Source organism: Leucoraja erinacea, chromosome 29 (assembly GCF_028641065.1).
Source record: "Leucoraja erinacea ecotype New England chromosome 29, Leri_hhj_1, whole genome shotgun sequence".
Taxonomy (NCBI): Eukaryota; Metazoa; Chordata; class Chondrichthyes; order Rajiformes; family Rajidae; genus Leucoraja; species Leucoraja erinaceus.
In genome coordinates this window covers 8,832,366-8,847,599 of record NC_073405.1, presented here as the reverse complement: position 1 = coordinate 8,847,599, position 15,234 = coordinate 8,832,366, and the positions used below count along the sequence as shown (strand labels likewise).

The 15,234-nt window shown below is 44.5% G+C and overlaps 1 protein-coding gene across 5 annotated transcripts in view; it reads right to left on the bottom strand.

The window, feature by feature from the left end:
* Window positions 1–15,234, bottom strand: part of LOC129711122 (CUGBP Elav-like family member 4) — a 413,711-nt gene that overhangs the window by 129,646 nt on the left and 268,831 nt on the right. The gene's annotated exons all lie outside the window — the stretch shown is intronic.

Sequence of the window (15,234 nt, the reverse complement as noted above, 5' to 3'; positions counted from 1 at the left end):
ACAAAGAGCTGGAGTAACTCAGCATTTGAAACTCAAGGTTTGAAAACGCACACCTCCAGATTCAGGGACAGTTTCTTCCCAGCTGTTAGTAGGCGACTGAACCATCCTACCATCAACTAGAGAGCTGTCCTGATCTACTATCTACCTCATCTTCAATTGGACCTACCATCTACCTCAAACTACCTTCAATCGGACTCTAATGGACTTTACCTTGAACTTAACATTATTTTCTTTATCCTGTATCTGAACCCTGTGGGTGGCTTGATAGTAATCATGTATAGTCTTTTCATTGACTGGATAGCACGCAACAAAACGCTGTTCACTGTACCTCGGTACACATGCCTACTATAAACGAAACATTACTCTTCCTTGACTACAGCACATTGGCGTGTAACATGAGGCTTTGGGCTGCGCTTTGCACTCTCTTCAGCTGGAGGTGTATCTTCACTTTCATCCTTGAGTGCTTTCAGTCCAAGAGAATTCTGTCATCTAATTAACAGAATTGTGCATGTACACGTTATCACACCGAGTAGAGGCTGCCTGCTAACACCTGGCTATTACATTGACATTTGTAATCTCCTACTGCCTTAATACGCCTGCAAAACCCAGCCTACAACAATCGTGACTGCAATTGCAGCGAGCATCTAGTGAAGTGTGTCACAATTACCCTTAGTACCTTGTAATGGGATTACGAGATGGGGTGGCCATTCGGTAGATAAAGGGGGGAGGAGTTCACAGTGGGTTAGTATTTTAAATAAAGAGAGGGGGTCTTTAGTTTCAGAGATACAGCATGGAACCAGGCTCACTGAGTCCATGCCAACCAATACTCACCCACTGTATCCACTCCCTGCACATTAGGAGCAATTTTACACAGGCTAATTAACCTGCCAACCTGCACGTCTTTGGGATGTGGGAGGAAAGCCACGCGGTCACAGGGAGAATGTATAAATGTACTAATGTTAAAGCATCCCTATGTGCGGGGATCGCTGGTCGGTGCGGACTCGGTGGGCCGAAGTGCCTTTTCCCGCGCTGTAACTCTAAACTAAACTAAACTAAACTTGTGTCGATAAACTCGAGAGGGAAATGATGAACCCCTCAACTTGCTGGAAGACTCGCAGAGTTTGAGATCAGCGGCTGCTGGTTAAATCACAGTTAGCCGTGTGCCAGAACTGTCTCGGCCGAGATTAATGGAGCCTTCACAGATCAGCTCTCAGAACAAAACAGACACCACTTTCCCATCAAGCATCAGCTCAATGTACAGCTGGGGATTCCGGCCGCAATCCAAACAAAATTGGATTTTGTTTAAAAAAAAAAACAGACCTGTTTCACATCAGATAATTCAAATAATTATTTTTTTTCAAAAAGCCGCTTCTTGTCCTTCTGAAGGTTTAAAACTTCAAGCCCGTCAATCAAAAGCCCAGCAGGGCGACAGCTTATAAGTGTTGCGTAACTTAATGTAGGAGCTTTAAGGGAAGAACATGAGAAGTGAAACATAAATTGAGCAGAGAGTGGAACACTTCAGAGTGTGAGCATCAAAGGAACTTTACCTGCACCCAAATTTGTTAAATTTGCCGCAGTTTCTGACTTCAATTTCAAGGGATTGACTAGTTACAAACATTCATGACAAGTCCCATAGTTATCTTGGTCGTACTTCCTCCTTCCCTGCCTCCAATTATGCGGCACGGTGGTGCACTGGTAGAATTGCTGCCTTACAGAGCCAGAAATCTGGGTTCGATCCTGACTAAGGGTGCTGTCTGTAAGGGGTTTGCACGTTCTCCTTGCGACTGCATGGGTTTTCTCCAGGTGCTCTGCGTTCCTCCCACATTCCAAAGATGTACAGGTTTGTAGGTTAATTGTCCCTAGTGTGCGTAGGATATTGCCAGCGTTTACTGGTCGGCATGGACTTGGGTGGGCTAAAGGGCCTGTTTCCACACTGCATCTCTAAACTAAATTAGACGTAGCAACCAGGAGATCACGTAGGCCTTGGAGGGCCTTGGAGTCTCAGCTTGGTCTTGCCGATGCACAGGAACTCTGGATTGCAGTAGATGAGGTTAGACAAGGTGCACGTTTGCCTCTCTGTCGTTTTTGTAAACCAGCATCTGCAATTCCTTGTATTCCTATATTTGTCTGTCGCTGCAGTTGGGATTAGACACGGAGCCCTACACAATCGGAGAGCGCCCAGGTGATTGGGGTTTGCTGTCCTCCCGAAAGCCACAGCGAGCGTCCTTCGCGAGCGTCCTTCGTTGGCCCGTCAGCTCCATGAGTCTGCCGCAGTGCCCATCTGTTAAACTGGGCCCTTCCAAAGCACTCTGACCAGCTTTGCAAACGGTGGGGAAAGTAATGCGATAAGCCGCAACATGCCTTGATTGTTTCCTGATGAGGCAGATGGCCTAATGCATGGTATCACTGTGGCTAAATAAATATAAGGTAATGCACGTTGGAGCAGGAAACAAAATGTGCACGGAATGCAATGGTGCCCATTAGCAAGAGAAATAGATTTCGGCAGTGACTGTACGTGCCAGCACAGTGTAGGACACCTCTAATGTGGCACGTATGTTTATTAATCGTGCTTAGCTGTTGGATAATGCAAGTGAATGAATTAGAACATCTATTTGTTTAGACTTACAGTTCAGTTATTTTGCACCAAGTTAAAGTGTCTCCATTGTTGAGTATATAGATAGTAAAAAATGGTGATAAATATTGCTTGATTTATAATTGATATGCGTACCGACACCTTTTTGTCTCCAAGGAAAGCACTGGATTTAGGTTTAATTATTGTGATTAATATTTTGAGGCGTATTTGACTGCATGTAAGCTTAGAGAGAATATAACCGTCTGCAGGAAGAATAGGGTGGCGCAGGCTCTGCGATAGAGTTGCTACTAACTGCGCCAGAAACACGGGTTCGACCCTGACTACGGGCGCTGTCTGTACGGAGTTTGCAGCGTTCTCACTGTGACTGCGTGGGTTTTCTCCAGGGTGCTCCGGTTTCCTCCCACACTCCAAAGACGTAAAGCTTTGTAGGTTAATTAGCTTCAGTAAAACAAACATTGTAAGTTGTCCCTGGTGTGTAGGATAGTGCTGGCTAACGGGATGATCGTTGGTTGACGTAGACTCGGTGGTCCGAAGGGCCTATTTCCCTGCTGTGTATCTAAACTCTAAAGTCTAACAAGAAATATCATGGGTAGAGTTGATGATTGGAGCAATGAGGAGAAATCTTCCCTCATCTGGTGACTTTATTGTTTTTTGGTAGGAAGAAAGTACCTTGGAGAAAATATTGTGTGGGATATTTCTGGGACTATATACATATCGATAAGGTCTTGTGAGCAAAATAGAAATAATGAAAGGCTTTACTTGGCAAGGTATAAGTCTGGCACATATATTAGAAGAGCTAATATTAAGAACAGAATTATCTGCATTCTCTCTAACCAATATCCCATAGGAATTCTGCATTATAATTATAATCTCATTTTATAATGCTTTTATTTGAAACATTATTTTTATTATATACTTTTATTGACAGCCTTTTTTCTTAAGTCATTAATGCCAAATGCGAACTCTCTATGTGAGCTTAACTCTCACATCTCCTGCAGTTTGGTTGAAAGAACAGCGTAGAGAACAGGGTACCAACAACACGGTGGCTGTGTGACCTTCCAGTGAAGTTATATTCAACAATGGTGTAACTAGACTCATAGAGTCATACATAGTGGAGACAGGCCCTTTGGCCCATCTTGTCCACCAAAGTGCCCCACCTACACCACCTGCCTACAATTATCCCACATCCGTCTAAACCTGTCCTGTCCATTTACACAGTCTTCATGTTTCATAAATGTTGCAACTGTACCTGCATCAACCACCTCCTCGTTCCATAAACCCACCACCCTTTGTGTAAACATCTTTCCCCTCTCACCTTAAACCTATGTCCTCTGGATCGCGATTCCCCCACTCTGTGCATTTACCCGATCTATTCCTCTCATGATCTAAGATCAGCCCTCATCCTCCGCCGCCGATTTAAAAATTCAAGTACATACCTTTAATAATACACAGTCTCAAAACTGTTGGATTCCTTGTTGGCCACAGTTCTTTTATATAGAACATGGAGCGGTACATTCAAGAACATGCCCTTCAGCCCACAATGACCATACAGAACATGATGCCAAGTTAAACTAATCCCTGCCTGTACATAATCCAAATTCTTCCATCCTTGCATGTCCATGTGCTTGTCTAAAAGCTTTGTAAATCCCACTATCGTATCTGTATCCACCTCCTGTATTCCAGACACCCACAGCTCTCTGCGCAAACAATCTTGCCCTGCATATCTCCATTAAACTTTGTCCCTCTCATCTTAAAGCTATGTCCTCTAGACTTTGACTAGATGTTCTGATTTGTCTGCCCTATCTGTGCCTCTCATAATTTTATATCTCTCATAATTTTTACATCCTTACATCTTTATATACAGGATAATGAAAGGGTAATGGCCAGATGTGGACTACACTGGCAGATGGATGCTTACGAACTCTCCCTGCATCTTCATCAGTTGACAGCATGACAGGAATAATCTTTAGATCTCCTAATAAGTTTTATGTCACTGGAATACTCCAGCTTAGTTGGAAATGTGTCGGCCAATTTACATTAGCTACAATGCTGAGAACTGTATTCTGCACTCTTTATCGCCCCCTTTGCTCTATCTCTTGTACTTGAGTTTGACTGGAATGTATTTGTGTGTGGAATATCTGAGTTTGGATACCATGTAAAACAAAGCTTTTCACTGTAACTACACTGAAACAGGAATGAGTAGGTTAACATATGATCAGCGTTTGGCGGCACTGGGCCTGTACTCGCTGGAGTTTAGAAGAATGAGAGGGGACCTCATTGAAACACATGGAATAGTGCAAGGCTTGGATAGTATATGTGGAGAGGATGTTTCCACAAGTCTAGGACTCTCATAGCCTCAGAATTAAAGGACGTTCTTTGAGGAAGGAGATAAAACATAAAACCAGGGGCTTTGGCCCAATGAGTCCACGCTGACCAACAACCACCATTTTACACTGTTCCTACACTAATCTAATCCAACTTTATCCTCAGTACATTGTTATCAGCTCTCCCCAGATTCTATTATTTAAGCCCACACTAAGGGCAATTTACAGAAGCCCAGTGAGTCCACACTGAGCAGAAGCCCAACCAACCTAACAATCCGCACGTCTTTGGGATGTGCGGCGGGAATGGAAGCAGAGCACCCGGAGAAAACCCACGGGATCACAGGGAGAACATGCAAACTCCACACAGACAGCATCCACGATCAGGATTCAACCCGGGTCTCTGGCGCAGTGAAGCAGCAGCTCGAACAGCTATACCACTGAGCCGCACGTAAATTTGAATTAAAGGACGTTCTTTTAGGTAGGAAATGTGGAGAAATGTCTTTAGTCAGAGGGTGGTGAATCTGTGGAATTCTTTGCCACAGAAGGCTGTGGAGGCCAAGTCAGTGGATATTTTTAAGGCAGAGATAGATAGATTCTTAATTAGGGAATTTCTTTGGTCAGAGGGTGGTGAATCAGTGGAATTCTTTGCCACAGAAAGCTGTGGAGGCCAAGTCAGTGTATATTTTTAAGGCAGAGATAGATAGATAGATTCTCAATTAGAACAGGTGTCAGAAGTTATGGGGAGAAGGCAAGAGAATGGGGTTATGAGGGAGAGATAAATCAGCCATGATTGAATGGCGGAGTAGACTTGATGGGCCGAATGGCCTAATTCTACTCCTATCACTTATAACCTTATGACAGTAATAAACAGAAACCTAAATATGCAACAAGATACCAAAATGATAAATGAAATTATGATTTTCTTTTCCATTCATTCATGGGGTATGATTACCAGTAGCAAGGTCAGAAGAAATGACTCGCCCTTGATTGCCCTTGAAGTGAGGAATGCGCTAGATCACATCAGAGGGCAATTAGGAGTCAACCACAATCTGAACTCCATACAGTATTAGCCAGCCTAAGTAGGCATGGCAGAATTCTTTCCCGAGTGACCAAGATAAGTTTTTATAAAAGTAATTTTAAGATCACCATTACTAATAGACTGACATTTTATTAAAAAACCCATATCTATTCAATTAACTGAATTGAAATTTGCCAGTTATAATGGTGGAATATGAATTCATGTCTTTAGTTTAGTTCGGAGATAGAGCACAGAAATAGGCCCTTCGGCCCACCGAATCCTCGCCGACCAGCGATCCATGTAGACTAACACTACACACTAGGGACGATTAACAAATCTTACTGCAAACCTGTATGTCTTTGGAGTGTGGGAGGAAGCCAGAGCACCCGGAGAAAACCCATGCAGTCACAGGGAGAACATACAAACTCCGTACAGACAGCACCCGTGGTCAGGATCGAACGCGGATCTCTGGTGCTGTAAGGCAGTAAGTCTACGACTTTGCTGCCCTTCCTCTATCAACACTGCCGCTGCGCCATCGTGCCTCCATCGTTTGTCATTATTCTGGGCTAGCGGATTACTGTGAAACGCTGACATAGAGACAAGTATACTCCACTGTGTTGATGTTCATTGTTTGGTGGTTAAGGTCTATTGGATTCACAAGAGACTATGGATGCTAGAATCCTGAGCAAGACACATAGTGCTGGAGGAACTCCACGTCAGGCAGCGTCTGGGGTGACATTTCAGGTCGGGACCCTTCAATCCCAAAACAATCAATGAAGTTGTGTTTTTTTTTTTTCTATTCAATCACGGGATGTGATTGCCATTAGCAAGGCTAGATTAATTAGCCCTCCCTAAAACCCTTGAAATGAGGAACACTTCAGGGGGCAATTAGTGGACAAACACAGGTACGACCCAAAACATTATCTTCCCAGATGCTGCCTGAACCGCTGAGTTCCGCCAACGCCTTTTGTTTCGCTCAAGATTCCAGCATCCATAGTTCCTTGTAAATCTTGGACCATGTTTTTGCAATGTTTTACAGGGCATTATTGTCATTTACCCACTTAATTGCCTGCACGTTTTGGGACTCTGCATCACTGTGCAGAAATACGTTTCCAGCTGAGCTCCGTTCAGCAATAGAGTGTGATGATGGAGCAACGCTGGCAGGAAGTCCCCAGAGTCTATACTGGCCCATCTGCCTTCAGGTAAACCCAGCACACTGACCTGGGATACCATTTGTATGAACAGTGATAATAAGCCTACAAGAAGGAAATACAAGAATAAAATAAATCACATTTCTTTTAACTATTTGCATTTACTTGATGTTTTTAATTATTTAAAAGTGATTTTGTTAAAATAATTATTAAGATTGTTGGAATAATGCTTATTCCATCTGTTAAAGGCTCTGAGAGGACTTCCATGGATTAGAATCATAGTCGTACAGTGTGGAAATAGGCTCTTCGGCCCAACTTGTCCATACTGACCAAGATGGCTGGTCCTGTTTCCCTATGTTTGGTCTATATTACCCTGAACCTTTCCTACTCAAGTGCCTGTCAAAGTGTCTTTTAAATGCTGTTATAGAACCTGCCGTAACTACCTCCTCTGGCAGCTTGCTCTATATACCCATCATCCTCTGAGTGAAAAAGTTATCCCTCAGGCTCCTGGCTGTACGGAGTTTGTCCATTCTCCATGTGACCTTGTGGGTTTTCTCCGGGTGCTCCGGTTTCCTGCCACACTCCAAACAAGTGCAGGTTAATTGCCTTCTGTAAATTGCAAATTGTCCCTGGTGCGTAAGATAGTGCCAATGTAAGGGGTGACCGCTGGTCGGCGCAGACTCGGTAGGCCAGGGGGCCTGTTTTCCATGCTGTATCTCCAAATTCTAAAGCTCATCCCCCTCACCTTGTATAGCGGTATAGGATTTCATTTGGCTGAACTGCTGAAGAAAATAATGTCAAAAAAATAGAATCCCAAAGTTTTGTGGGATTTAGAGATTCAGCGCAGAAGCAGGCCCTTCGGCCCACCAAATTCGCAGCGACAGGCGATGCCCACACGTTAAAACTATCCTACACAAACTAGGGACAATTTACATTTATGGGGATGTGGGGAAAAAGCAGGAATGGGGTACTGATTTTAGATCATATTGAATGGTCATGTTGGCTCGAAGGGCCGAATGGCCTACTCTTGCACCCTAATTTTTCTATGTTCTATGTTTCCATCTTATACCAAGGCAATAAACCTACAAACCTGTATATTTTTGGAGCTCCCATATGTAAATGTTGGGAGGTATATGATCCTTGCTTCACTCACACATTATGGCTGATATTATAATCCTAATTGAAACTTCTCGATGGTATTTTCTTCAGGTTGTGAGGATGTCACGACGGGTTCCATCAACCTCTGGAGTTGTAGCCACACTGACACTGCACATGGCAATTATTCTTTGTTGAAGAGACCTCCGGGGAAACATTTTTCTCGGGTTTGGCCCATGTGGGATTCTTTCCTTGAAGAGATTTATTTTAAATGTCACAATAGTGATTTTATGGTCCCCGCGGCAGCCTCAAGTCCTACAGTTTTATTGACATTTTCTGTGATCAAATTTATCGTAAAGAGACATCACTCTTTGGAGCCTTCAGTCAGTGGAGTTAAGCGGCTAAGAATCGGAGACACGTGTTGCTCCTTCAGACTGCACTTTTCCCAGGAAGTGCATGGAGGTTTCAAATTTCACCCACCCGACTGCACCACCGATGAGCAAAGAAAGGAAATGAATGGGGGCCTGGTCCCAGTGTAGCCAATTTGAGTTGGATTAACCTGAAATATTTATCACCGAGCATACTGAAAACTGGAGGTGGAGAAGTGTGCCTGGACTGTACATAGTTACTTTCTATGTTATGGAGACACAAGAAATCATAACCAGCGGTGGCATAGCGGTAGAGTTGCTGCCTTACAGCGCTTGCAGCGCCGGAGACACGGGTTCGATCTCCACGTGTCTGTACATTCTCCCTGTGACCGCTTGGGCTTTCTCCGAGATCTTCGGTTTCCTCTCACACTCCAAAGACGTACAGGTTTGCAGGTTCATTGCCTTGGTGTATGTGTAAATTGTCCCTAGTGTGTGTAGGATAGTGTTAATGTGTGGGCATTGCTGGTCGGCGCACATTCGGTGGGCCGAAGGGCTTGTGTTTCCGTGCTGTATCTCTATACTAACCTAAACTAAACTGTAGATGTTGGTATGTGGAGCAAAACGCATAGTGTTTTTGGCACAGTGGTAGAGTCGTTGCTTCTCACCACTAGAGATTTGGGTTCCACACTCAGACCTCGGGGGCTAACATAGAATTGGGCTGAAGGGCCTGATTCCATTCTGATTCCATTCCATCAACACCACCCTCTGCAACTGGACATTGGATTTCCTCACTAACAGAAGGTCCTGTTCCTGTCTGAAGAAGGGTCTCGACCCGAAATGTCACCCATTCCTTCTCTCCAGAGATGCGGCGTGGTCCCGTTGAGTTACTCCAGCTTTTTGTGTCTATCTTCTTTTCTGAATTATTGCTCGTCGGCCCTGAATCCAGATGTCAATTCTTTCTTTCCTCCCAATGGTTGTGTTTGCATAGCAGAATCATCAAACCATGTAAACATCGAACCTTTATGGTGCACGAGGAGTCCGTTTGGTCCATCGAGTCAATGCTAGCTCCCAGTCAGTGCTGTCCCCTTGTCTCTCTGCCCACAACCTGGAGTGTTATTGCTGCCGTTGCATCTAATTCTTTGCACAAATTTGCTCTCATTGCCTTGTCTGCTTTGTGAAAAACAAGTTTTAAATTGGGCTGTTTTTCCCCAGCGTGTGACATTAATCTTCAGCCTGTTCCTGTGCGCCGATGTGTTCAATGTTGGACCCGAATGATCAAACGGCAAAGGAAAAGTTTCCAGCAAAAGTCTTGAAACAACCTTGGCAGTGTGGCGATGACCTAGCTGCAGGATTGAGCTGCCGCACAGAGTATCTTGAAGGCAGCAGAGGCACGCGCTCTGGAAATGACTTTTCAATCCCAATGACATGCCCTTGCGTCTCGAACCATCTGCTGCTCTCTTGCTCAGCCTGTCTGGAGGATGGACGAGCAGTCTCGCGCCTGCTTCTTCCGCAACTCCTGGGGAACTGCACGTCTGCACGTCCCTTGCACATCTGCAACGCTTCCTTCTCCCTCGATCGCAGGCTCTCTTATAGCAGCTGGCAGCCATCGATTCCCCGCCATTGACTCTGCACTTTGCGAAGGAGGGCAGGGAGATGCGAACATTCCCAAATGCAAGTGGCTGCTGTTCTAGCTTTACCGATAAGCAAGCATGACAAATCTTTTGGGTGCTTCACTGTTAAAATTAGTGCCAGGCCGATCGATTTGGACGTCACATCGATTTCCATTAATTGCATTAAAAAAAAATCTTTTTGCAATTAGTCAACTGCAGGTTGCTCCTTAATAAAATTCCCCAGCGAAGCTCCAGTGTTTATTTTGTTATTCGGTTAGCTCGAGTCTGGATGAACCCCATCAAACTTAGAACTGAAAGGAATTTGCGCTGAAATCCAAGACATTGAATCTCTTTGAGATTCTCCTGATTCCCGGCCAAACCTCCAGCAGAAGAACCAGTGTAATCCTTCCAGAAAGCATGCCAATTATGGTGCATACTGTATATAGTTTAGTTTATTTAAGATACACAGCGCAGAATCAGGCCCTTCGGCCCACCGAGTCCACACTAGCCAGCGATCCCTGCACACTAACGCTATCTTACACACACTAGGGACAATTTACATTTATACCAAGCCAACTAACCTACAAACCGGTACATCTTTGGAGTGTGGGAGGAAACCGAAGATCTTGGAGAAAACCCACGGGGAGAACTTAAAACTCCATACAGACAGCACCCTTAGTCAAGATCGAACCTGGGTCTCTGGCACTGTAAGCAATGTAAAAGCCCTGTCCCACGGTACGAGTTCATTCCAAGAGCTTTCCGGAGATTGAACTCGGAGATTTACGGTAATGGCCACTCGTCGGTACCCGGGGCTCTCGTGAACATTTTTCACCATGTTGGAAAATATTCCCGAATCTTCCCGTGCTTACCTGCCGTTAGCGAGTCTTCCCGAGTACCTGCCGTTAGTGTTACCAGCCGCTAAGAGACGTTCCCGAGCTCCGACGTACTCGCTACGTTCATTCTCCGTGCTTACCACGAGTTTGATTTTTTTTAAACTCGGGAGAGCTCTTGGAATGAACTCGTACCGTGGGACAGGGCTATAAGGCAGCAAATCTACTGCTGCGCCACCGTGCCTTCCCTTATCCCGTATTCTCCTCATCCCCTATGTCCTCCTATCTCTGTAGCTTTCATTTACAGCCCATAATGTTGCAAGATCTCTCTGCTCCTCTGGATCTCGAGTCTTCACAAGTTCACAAGTTATCGGAATTGAATTAGGCCATACGGCCCATCGAGTCTACTCCGTCATTCAATCATGGCTGATCTCTGCCACCTGATCACATTTCCCTGCCTACTCCCCATAACTCGTTCTAATCAACGTTAGGCTCCCAAAGGTCTTGTGGAGGTCTTGAGGAGAATGTCACCAGTCCATGTAGTCCAGAGATACTGCCTGACCTGCTGAATTATTCCCGCGCTTTGTTACTTTTGCCTCTTACGTTTAAGAAACATTTGATCAGGTACATGGATAGGACAGGTTTAGAGGGATAAGGCCCAAAGGCAGGCAGATGGGCCTGGTGTAGATGGTTCATGTTGGCCGGTGCGGACAAGTTGGGCTGAAGGGCCTGGTTTCCACACTGTATGATTTGATGACTCTATTTCACTTTGTGCTTTACTCAAGATTCCAGCATCAGCAGTTCCTTGTGTCCCCTTAAGGTGCTTATAGGACGGCAATCCACCATAAACACCAATCACAAGGAACGATATGCGTACCCGCACCTTTTTAGTTACAAAAAGAAGCATTGCCTCAGCCCATGTGCCGCCCCTATCCTCCCGTCCCCATCTCTGCACCACGTACTTACTTCCACCGCCCTGCAGAATGTTCAGCTTTGCAAAGCCTGCATGCGTTCTTCCCTTGTTTGATCTGAACAGTTCTGACATTCCCCTCAGGAGCCCTGGATTATGTCTCGGCCAACGGTCGCTCATTCCGCACAGACTCAGCCTTAATCCTGGATCTTCTTGACCTTCAAAACCGGGAGATCCACATAACCGCTCTCTCCTGCAAGATCTTTTACATATATGTCTGATCTGATCGGAAATGTTCGGTGTCGATGCCTTTACCCGATTCACGATGAGGATGTTTGTCCACATCATTTAGAATGGAGTCATGGAGGAATTCATCTCCACAGAGTCGAGAGAGGGGAAGGAGGATTAAAATGGATGAAAGCTTATGTACACACTGGCAATTTGGCTCACTCAGACATATATTGCTGCTCAGTAAAATTGGATACGTGCTACTCTTTGATTGCCTTGCACTAGTTACTGCACATCTCTAACCTATGCACTGCCTCCTTAAAGGGAATCTTTTGGCATATTTAAAGATGGTATGTTAACCCTATAAGACTAAGGAGCAGAATTAGACCTTTCGGCCCAACTTGTCTATTCCATCATTCGATCACAGCTGATCTATTGTTCCCACAAATCCATTCTCCTGCCTTCTTCCCATAAACGTTTATGCCCTTACTAATCAATTACTAATCAATCTCCGCGTTAAACATACCGAAATGGCCTCCACAGCCATCTGTGGCTTTGAATTCTACAGATTCACTACCCTCTGGCTGAACAAATTTCTCCTCATTCTGAAGGAACGTCCTGTTATTGACGACCTTTGTCCTCTGATCCTAGACTCCCCCACGACTGGAAATAACCTCTCCGCATCTATTCTATTTAGGCATTTCATTATTCAGTAGGTTTCAATAAGATCTCCCCTCAATCCTCTGAACTGCAGTGAGTCCTAGACCAGAGATTCCAAATGCTCCTCATACATTTACCCAATCATCCTGGAATTACTCTCGTAAACCCTCTGCAATGTCAGCACATCCTTCTTCAGATATGGGTCACAATATTCCAAATGTGGCATGGCCAGTGTCTTCTAAAGCCTTGGCATTACATCCTTGCTTTTATATTCTAGTCCCCTCTCAAAATTAAATGCTAACATTGCATTCGCCTTCCTTGCCACTGACTCAACCTGCAAATTAACCTTTAAGGAATCCTGCACCAGCACTCCCAAGTCCCTTTGCATCTCTGATTTCTGAATCCTCTCACCATTTGGAAAATAGTCTACTCCATAATAACATAGCGTAACAGAACAACAAAGTAAGATAACAACACCACAAATAGGGGAAGATTTAGAAACATCGAAAATAGGTGCAGGAGTAGGCCATTCTGTCCTTCGAGCCTGCACCGCCATTCAATATGATCATGGCTAATCATCCAACTCAGTATCCTGTACCTGCCTTCTCACCATACCCCCCTGATCCCTTTAGCCACAAGGGTCACATCTAACTCCCTCTTAAATATAGCCAATGAACTGGCCTCAACTACCTTCTGTGGCAGAGAATTCCAGAGATTTACCACTCTCTGTGTGAAAAATATTTTCCTCATCTCGGTCCTAAAAGATTTCCCCCTTATCCTTAAACTGTGACCCCTTGTTCTGGACTTCCCCAACATCGGGAACAATCTTCCTGCATCTAGCCTGTCCAACCCCTTAAGAATTTTGTAAGTTTCTATAAGATTCCCCCTCAATCTTCTAAATTCTAGCGAGTACAAGCTGAGTCTATCCAGTCTTTCTTCATATGAAAGTCCTGACATCCCAGGAATTACTGGTGAACCTTCTCTGTACTCCCTCTATGGCAAGAATGTCTTTCCTCAGATTTACATCTCTTGGATAAAGAAACTGTCCATGCCCACATGCCCGACATTTTTCTTGCCGTTTTTGCTGTTTCCATTGGGGTTATTTATTTATCTGATACTTTGGAGCTCCGCTCAGGCAGTGCGCCTGAAATTTAGTTGTATGTATTTACAATGACAATAAAATGTATTATTACAAGTGGTTCAACGTTTGGGATCAGAAGGGAGAAATAACATTAGTGTAACACCAAGGAATGAAGATCTCCAGCAAGAGATGGCCCAACTAACTAACAATTGCCTTTAGACCTACAATGTCAATATCATCATTGATCGCACCATCTTCAATGTCAATAGGATAGAATGCATCAACTGAACAAGGCGTCCCAACAGTTCTTCTCAATCCTCTGCAATGCAGAAGGACAGGGCAACAGATACATTGAAACACCGCATCCCACAAGTTTCCTTCAAAGTCACGCAACATTCTGACTTGGAAAAGATGTCAAATTCTTTCATCATCGCGGTGTTAAATTCCTGGAACTGCCAAACTATTGTGGTATCTCCTGAGAGTTGTAGATGCAGCCCAGTCCATCCCACAGAGCAGACACCCACCATTGACTCCATCTACACTTCACGCTGCCTTGGGAGAGCAGTCAACCAAATCATGGACTTGTTCACCCCTTGTTCATTCCCTTTTCTCCCTCCCTCTGTCAGGCAGAAGATACAAACGTTGAAACATGGACCACTAGATTCAGGAACAGCTTCGTCCCCTCTGTATTCAGAGCCCAAATGTGTCCTCCTGTAAAATAGGACAGTCCCAATCCTCCAACCTACCTTATTACAGACATTGGACTTTTTCTCTGGAATTGTAAGGCTGAAATACAACTCTGCTATTTGTCTATTTGTTCAACCTGTTGTACTTGTCTATGAGTTTAAGAAGGAACTGCAGATTCTGGAAAATCGAAGGTACACAAAAATGCTGGAGAAACTCAGCGGGTGCAGCAGCATCTATGGAGCGAAGGAAATAGGCAACGTTTCGGGCCGATACCCTTCTTCAGACTTCAGATGATGACTTGATTATGCTCATGTATAGTATGATCTGATGTAATTGGATAGCTTAGTTTGTTATTATTGTCACATGTCCCATGGTACAGTGAAAAGCTGTTTGTCACGTGCTAACCAGTCAGCAAAACGATAATAAATGAATACAATCAAGCCGTTTACAGTGTACAGATAGAGGATAAAGGGAATGATGTGTGGTGCAAGATAAAATCCAGTAAAGTCCAATTAAAGATGGTCTGAGGGTCTCCAATGAGGTAGATGGAAGGTCAGGAGAGCTCATTATTTGGTGATAGGATGGTTCAGTTGCCTGATAACAGCTGGGAGGAAACTGTCCCTGAATCTTCTGGAGGTGTGCGTTTTCATACTTTCTGTACCTCTTGCCTGATGGGAGA